Genomic DNA, 7,243 nt, shown 5'->3' with positions numbered 1-7,243 from the left:
GTTCCCTTTTAAAACTCATAGAACTTTCTGATTATTTTTTTTGCTGGGGGCACGTGTACTCATGAGACGGAGCTACCCCTCCCACCGCGGGGAGCGTGGTCATGCCGCAGTCCTCCTCATTGCTCCATGCTGCAATGCTCTGGGCGTGTTTTCCAGCTGCCTGAGGCCAGGATGGGAACGGCAGTCAGCCCGCGGGGTCACCCTCCTTACGAGGCCGGCCCGAAGCCTGTCCTAGGAGGCACTCCTTATCACCACGCGGAGCTCAGACACTGGCAGCTACAAGGCCCAACTGTTTTCTCTAAGTACAGTTTAAATGTGTGTGTGTGTGAGAGGGAGAGAGAGAGAGTGTGTGTATGTGTGTGTGTGAGAGAGAGTGTGTGTGTGTGTATGTGTGTGTGAGAGTGTGTGTGTATGTGTGTGTGAGAGTGAGAGTGTGTGTGAAAGAGAGTGTGTGTGTGTATGTGTGTGTGTGAGAGAGAGTGTGTGTGTGTGTATGTGTGTGTGAGAGTGAGAGTGTGTGTGAAAGAGAGTGTGTGTGTGTATGTGTGTGTGAGTGAGTGTGTGTGTGAGTGTATGCATGAGTGAGTGTATGTGTGAGAGTGAGTGTGTGTATGTGTGTGTGAGTGTGCGTGAGTGTGTGTGAGTGTGTGTGTGTGTGTTGCTGAAGAACATAAACACAAGAATATACACCAGTTTTCCCACTTATAGTCCTACTTGGGATTTAGGTCAAACTCAGTAGATTAAAATACAGCTTGCGGGACCAGCAGTTGGCGTAATGGCTATGTTGCTGAACTCCCATGTAATCAACTGTGGTTCAAGTCCTGGACCCGGTGGCTTAAACCACGGTGGGCACGTGTGTGTGCGTGCCCAAGATCCCAAGAGGAGAATAGAGGAGAAAGGACTGTGGCATGGCCATCCTCCCTGGGGGGTGATTTCTTACTATCTGTCTTTCTGTCTTTCTGGCGAACGTACGCGCCCTGTAGCAAAAACTTCTCAAAAAATATTAAAAATGCAGCTTGCATGTGTTTGCGGTGAGAACACTCAGTAACCCTGCAGTTTGACTCTCGTGCCGGGTCCTAATGAAATCAAGTGACCCGACGCGGGGTCTGCTCCCCGTCCCCCCGAGGCTGCGCGAGTGAGTGAGCTCCTGGCTTTAGACAGGAGCTTTGAGTGCCTTCTGTCTTCCCCTTTAATTAGAATCTGAAAAACTGCAACAGACCCTTTCCCTAGGCGTGGGCTTCTGGGCGGGGGAGTCCGTGCTCCCGGGCCACACCCGATGTCTGTGCGTGCAGATCTGCTCAGACAGGCAGGTCAGGTTTATAGTAAGCAGGGCCTGCCCTCATGCCCTAGAAGTGATAGGCAGTGGTTGTTCAAGACAGTGTCTTCCCCTTTTGTGGACCACCATAGGTTGTAACAGCTAGAAGTCTGCCCACATTTTCTGGTGTGTAAGGATCTCCCTAAAATAAAAGCTTATTGCAGCGACTCTAGAGCACCCTCGTAATATTACTCTTGTTCTCACGCCTACATTTGAATGGAGAGAACAGGACGGGATGGTGGCTGGAGGGGCAATGTTGCCTTGCTCTCAGTGGGTCATACCTGTGATGCCGTGTGTGTGTGTGCTGTGTGTTGCTTAGACAGGGTCTCACATGTCACAATCCCCCTGCCTCAGCCTCCCAAGCAGCTAAGTCTACAGGCGGTGCCCACACCTGACCCGGGAGTGCCGGGGAGTTGAACCTGGGCCTCGCAGATGGCCTCAGCCGGCCGTGCAGTAGAGCCCAGCTGGTTCTGTGCTGGGCTGCTAGGACTCGCCTTAGCGAGGGGCAGGAGGTGTGGACTGCTTGCTCTAAGGGAAGGCAGGTTGGATACGGCCCTCCGAAGGCCCGAGGCCCAGCGTTGCCCTTGGCCAGTGAGAGGCCGTTCAGATTAGCAGTGGGAGCCTGGCTCCTCAGGAAACATGGCTGGAGTGTGTTCTGAATCTGTGTTTACAACTGGCTGCTTAGCAGAACCCCTTATGGAGATTTTAAAAATACAAACATCACAGCCTCTGTTGTCTTAGACTCTGACTTAGAAGAGCTTTTTTTTTTAGAGAGAGATATTTTTGTAAGGGTGCGTGTGCTCACCGGAGTGACAGAGAGACAGAAAGTAAGAAATCACCGCCCGGGGGGATGGCCACGCCTCAGCCCCTTCTCCATTCTCCTCTAGGGATCTTGGATGCACACACGCCTGGTGTGAGTTTAAGCCACCAGGTCTGGGACTCAAACCGTGGTCGACTCTGTGGGAGTCCAGTGACATAGCCATTACACCAACTGCTGGTCCCAATTAATTTATTTCTTACCTTTTTAGTTTGAAATCATTTTATACTTACAGAAAAGTCCCCCCCATAAAAATAGCTGTGGTGGGTCTCTGTAGACCCTTCACCCCGCCTGCCCTAATGCTCTCTCATCCATGGCATAGTTACCAGAAACCGGAAGAGGAGGCCGCCAAGTACCGCTGCCTCAACCACAAGCACCGCGTGGGTTTCCCCAGTGTCTTCCTAATGTCCTTTTCCTGCTCCTAGAACCCAGTCCAGGCACGGCGTACTCCAGCGTCGCACCCCCACGGTCTCCTCACGGCTGCTCTGACCTGACACTTGAGCAGTGACCACGTGCCCCGGCCGGGACTGTCACAGAAGAAGTGCTGGGCCCTTCCCAGTGCATTACATGGGGTACGGGGTATCGACGAGCTCTCCACTGTCGGGGTTCACCTTAGTGACGTCATTGAGGTGGTGTGTTCTCTGCAGACGCTGTCCGCAGCCATGGGGTGCACTGCCAGTGAGCAGTCTCCACTTTCTGCTCCTAGGACATATGCTCCTAAGAATTGGCCAGGACACTAAAGAGCTTCCGTTTATGTGGTTCAATCTCCTGATAGGTACTGTATCAGAAAGTAAAACTGAGAAAGCTCTAAATATTCACTTACAAGGAATATAAGCCCCACAGCCAGCAGGTGGCATCGTGGTGTTGGCGCTGCACTCCCACGTGGTTGACCGTAGTCCGAGTCTGGGACCCAGAGGTTTGAACATTGCAGAGGGTGTGTGTGCGCGTGCTCCCCGAATCCCGGGAGGAGAAGGGACTGTAGCGCGGCCATCCCCGGGGATTTCTCACCTTTCCTCTCCCTGTCTTTCTCTGGCGCACACACATGCTCTATAGCATAATCCTAAACAATAGTAATAATAATAGCATAAGCTGTTACCCTGATAGAGTGGCGTTTTTACACGAGCGTTAACTGTATGTTCCAAAATAACGACCTCCTGATCGCAGTGGCGTTTCACGTTTAAGAATTTCCCACATGCCGGCCTGAGCGAGGCAGCTGGACCCTCCGGTCGGCTTGGCATTTGCTGTCGTGGCACTACGTGCAACGCGGTCTCTGCAAAACCCCCTCTGTTCATGTGAGGACGGCAGTGCAGAGGCAAACGGTTATTAATATCGCTGTGAAATCGTTTGGCTTGGGACTCCTCGGAGGCATCTGGGGAACCCACTGGGTGGCTGGGCTACTGAGGACTGCTGTGCTAGGCCTGCACTGAGACGCGGAGCGAGCCAGCGCTGGGCATTCCAGGACAGCGTGAGTAGCGTCTCAGTTTGCACCGCCCTGTTAAACAACTTCTCGTAAACGGGCAGAGCGGTGATGAAGCAGCAGGAGCCTGTCCGTGAGTCGGGTGCTGTGAGGTAAACGCACGCGGACTCTGTTTGAATTCCGAGTGTGGCATTACCGAGCGCATTAATGCCACTCGTGTTGCCGCGACAGTCACACAGGCCCGCGGCCCTGCTGCGGCGATGCGCTCCCGTGCTGTGATCGACGTCGTTTTCTGTCTCCCGTAGGCAGAGGCGAGATTGTCTGCGGGGCCCCCTGTGGGGTAATTGTGTGGTGAAGTATGTTCATTTACTACACATTCCTCCCAAAGGTGGGGCGTCTAAATCAGTCACCCAAACGCTCAGACCCAGCACCGGTGCCGCACGGTCTCGCTACCGAGGAGACCTCAATGAGATGCGCGTTGTCTAATGAATTATTTTGCGTTGCTCTTCAGCTTTTCAGAAAAAAGTCCTTAGAGAACTGTGGCATCAGCAAATGCCACCAGCACATCAGAGAGGCTGATTTTCTCGGGAATGAAGCCCGCGGACGCTCAGAAGCAGAGTGGTAGTGAGATGCACTCCGTTTCTGGTGGCGCGGGATTCCAGAGCACGTCTTCGAATGGGTCGTCTATGTCAGCACCGATAAGTTACGTGTGGGCCTCTCTACTTCAGTTTCACCAGTTATTTTCTTAAATTAATCTGTTCCTGTTTTAATTTCTACTTGGGAAGATAAAAAAGATGTAAAATTATTATTATTTTTTCGAGAGAGAACTTTTTTGCTATAGGGCGTGTGCATCACCGGAGAAGCAGAGACAGAGAGACAGTGAGAAATCACCCCCTTGGGGGGATGGCCAGGCCGTAATCCCTTCTCCTCTATTCTTTTCTTGGGATTTTGGCCACGCACGCACACGTGTGCAGCATGAGTTTTAAGCTGACCACATGGGAGTTCAGCGATGTAGCCATTATGCCCGCTGCTGGTCCCTCAGATATTTCTAAAAAGATCGTATGTAAAGTACCATCTGAATATTGAAAATACAGTGGTTAAAAACAGTCCCTGATCTCATAAGTGTAATACACTGGAGGATAAGTTAGAGAATTAATTTTAAGAGCACAAATAGAAATAAAATACAATAAATAAAATACCGTGTGATTTTACCTCTGATGCGATAGACTGAGTAATCCCAAAGCCTTTGCGAGCCTGACTAGGCTGCTCTTCCCAGGGCTGTGCACAGATCAGACTCCCAGGCCCTGAGATACGGGGGCCATCTGACAGAGGCTATAAAATCGTAATGCTTCCTCCATTTAGATAAATGCGCAGGCAAAAGCTGGACCAAATAGAACATGTAGTAGTGAAAAAACACAAACTATTACAAGTAAGACCTTAATAATGAGTAGCAGTCTAGACAGCGCGGAAGCAGAGACTCCTGACCTGGAGGAAGGTCGGACGTTCCAACGCAGGGAGACAAAGAGGCGGGGCTTACAGGAGAAAGGGCCACAGACGTGGGGGACAGGGAGACGTGAAAGCATTTAGCTGCAGTCCCAGGAAGGAAAGAAAGAAAAGATGAGAATTTCTAGAGCTGGTGATTGGTATTCCATAGAGCCAAGAGAGCCACAGTTGCCAAGTAGGAAAATAAAAAGAAGCTTACAACTCGATGCCTCTTATTAAAACTTCAGACAACCAGGGCACATGCACTCGCCAGAGGGACAGATAGAAAGCGCGAAATCACCCCCCAGGGGTGCAATTCCTTCTCCAGTGTCCTCTCAGGATTGTGGGCATGCACGCACATGCACCCTGCATGAGTTTTAAGCCACCAGGTCCGGGACTCAAACTGTGGTTGAGTATATGGGAGTTCAGTGACATAACCATTATGCCACCCGCTGGTCCCTCCAAGATGTAGAAATTCTTAAGAGAATCCAGAGAGACAAACCAAGAAATAACTTGAAGAGAAGAGAGACTAGCAGCTGACCTCACGTTGTAACGGTGAAGGAAGGTGCTGGAAGAAAGAGCTTCCAAGCTGTCATTCGTAGAGGAAAGGAAGGCCATGAGATTTAGGTTCTCACTGAGATACCGGCATACCCGACTCTGAATGCTTAAGTCTGACAAAACCAGGGACAGATGGCAGGTCCTACTGGTGGGAGTGTAAAAAGCTGTGCCTTTGAAAGTCAGCTCAGGCATCGCCCAGGAGCGCACCTGCCTGGGGCTCACCGGTCTCCCTCCCGAGTGCTTTCTCTGGAGAGGCGCGTGCATGGACACAGCGGGTGACGCCCACGAGGATGACGTGATAGTGTCACACCCGAAACAGCGTGCATGCTTATTCCCGTCACGGCAGGGGAGCTGCACCGTGTCTGTATGATGGGATGCCGCGTAGCAATGGGAACAAGTGCACGTCAGCCCCCTGCGCCGTGTAGACGAGCCTTCAAACACGACAAGAAGCAAGACCCAGAAGTCTCTTAGGAATGATTCCTTTTATATAACCATCCGGATGAAATAAATCACACGTGATCACTAGGAATTACGTAGTTTGGAAACTATAAAGAAAAGCAAGGAGTGGTTACTGCAGAAGTTAAGATACGGTTATCTCTAGAGTGAAGAGCAGGTTACCCCAGGAGGGGTACGGGATTTAGAGATGCGGGCGGTGTACCTGGGGCGCTGGTCCATTCCGAAGTTCTCGGTCTTTTCACGGGCAAGAGTTTCACACGTGTCTGCGTTACATTTGTTCGTCCTATTGCTCGTGCGTGGTCCTGCCCCAGAGGTAGCGTTTTAGTAGAGACCCGATCGAAGTCAGAGCAAACCAGGTGTGCACCTCCTCTGAGCGCGATGCACACGCCAACCTGGCTCTCCCGTGGCAGCCTTCGTTGCTCCAAGGGAAGTGCTGAACCAAAGTCAAGTCAAAGGATCCACCTGGGCCACAGCTGAGGACTGACCGCTGCCACAGTATCCAAGTTGCCTTGAACAATGTACACATAGATCTTAACCCAATTCAGGGTGGTTTTTAAAGGTCAAAGTCATGAATGGGGAGGGGAGATTACATCATTGTCAAGGCTTTCCATTGATTGGCTGAGTCCGTCATAAGGGGAGCAAGACTTGACGATGGATCAGGTAGTAAATGGTTCCTCCCTCCGTAGACTGGATCGTAGAACCAGGACAAGCTTGGCAACATTGCTTTCTTCGGGGAAAATGCTGGGCATTCTGGACCTCGTGAGGCAGTGTCCCGGCATTTCCTGGAGAGAAACCTTGGGAACATCGGGATTTGCATGAGAGGCTGCTCTGAGCCCCCGGCCTGGGCCGGGCTGGCCCAGCTGAGCAGCAGCTGTTTGTTGTTGAAATCAAGGGTCGACACACCTTCTGAATGGTTGATGGTGAATATTTAGGGCTTGGGACATACCATCCCTGACCCGCCTACCCCATTCCGCTGCCGAAGCTCTAGACCAGGGGTGATTGGAGCTGAGGCCGTATTCCCACGGACCTTACTTGGCAATGCGGGCAGCCCCGTGCTGACCTCCAGGCTGTAGCCCTCTGTCCCCGGCCTGCCACCGTCTGCCCACTGCCTGCCTGTTCTGAGCGTTTGGTAGTTCTGCTAACAGCACTGGAAAACGTACATTTAAAGAGAGATTTCCTCAATAAATGTTCTTTCCCT

General features: G+C 51.6%; 1 protein-coding gene across 2 annotated transcripts in view; it reads left to right on the top strand.

Moving 5' to 3' along the window:
• The window catches only part of NEK11 (NIMA related kinase 11), a 92,157-nt gene that overhangs the window by 52,332 nt on the left and 32,582 nt on the right, over positions 1–7,243 (top strand). The window lies entirely within an intron of this gene.

This window comes from Tupaia chinensis, unplaced genomic scaffold (genome assembly GCF_000334495.1).
Source record: "Tupaia chinensis unplaced genomic scaffold, TupChi_1.0 Scaffold000601_1, whole genome shotgun sequence".
Classification (NCBI taxonomy): domain Eukaryota; kingdom Metazoa; phylum Chordata; class Mammalia; order Scandentia; family Tupaiidae; genus Tupaia; species Tupaia belangeri.
Note: the sequence above shows the minus strand (reverse complement) of the source record. Positions and strands in the feature narration are given on the sequence as shown.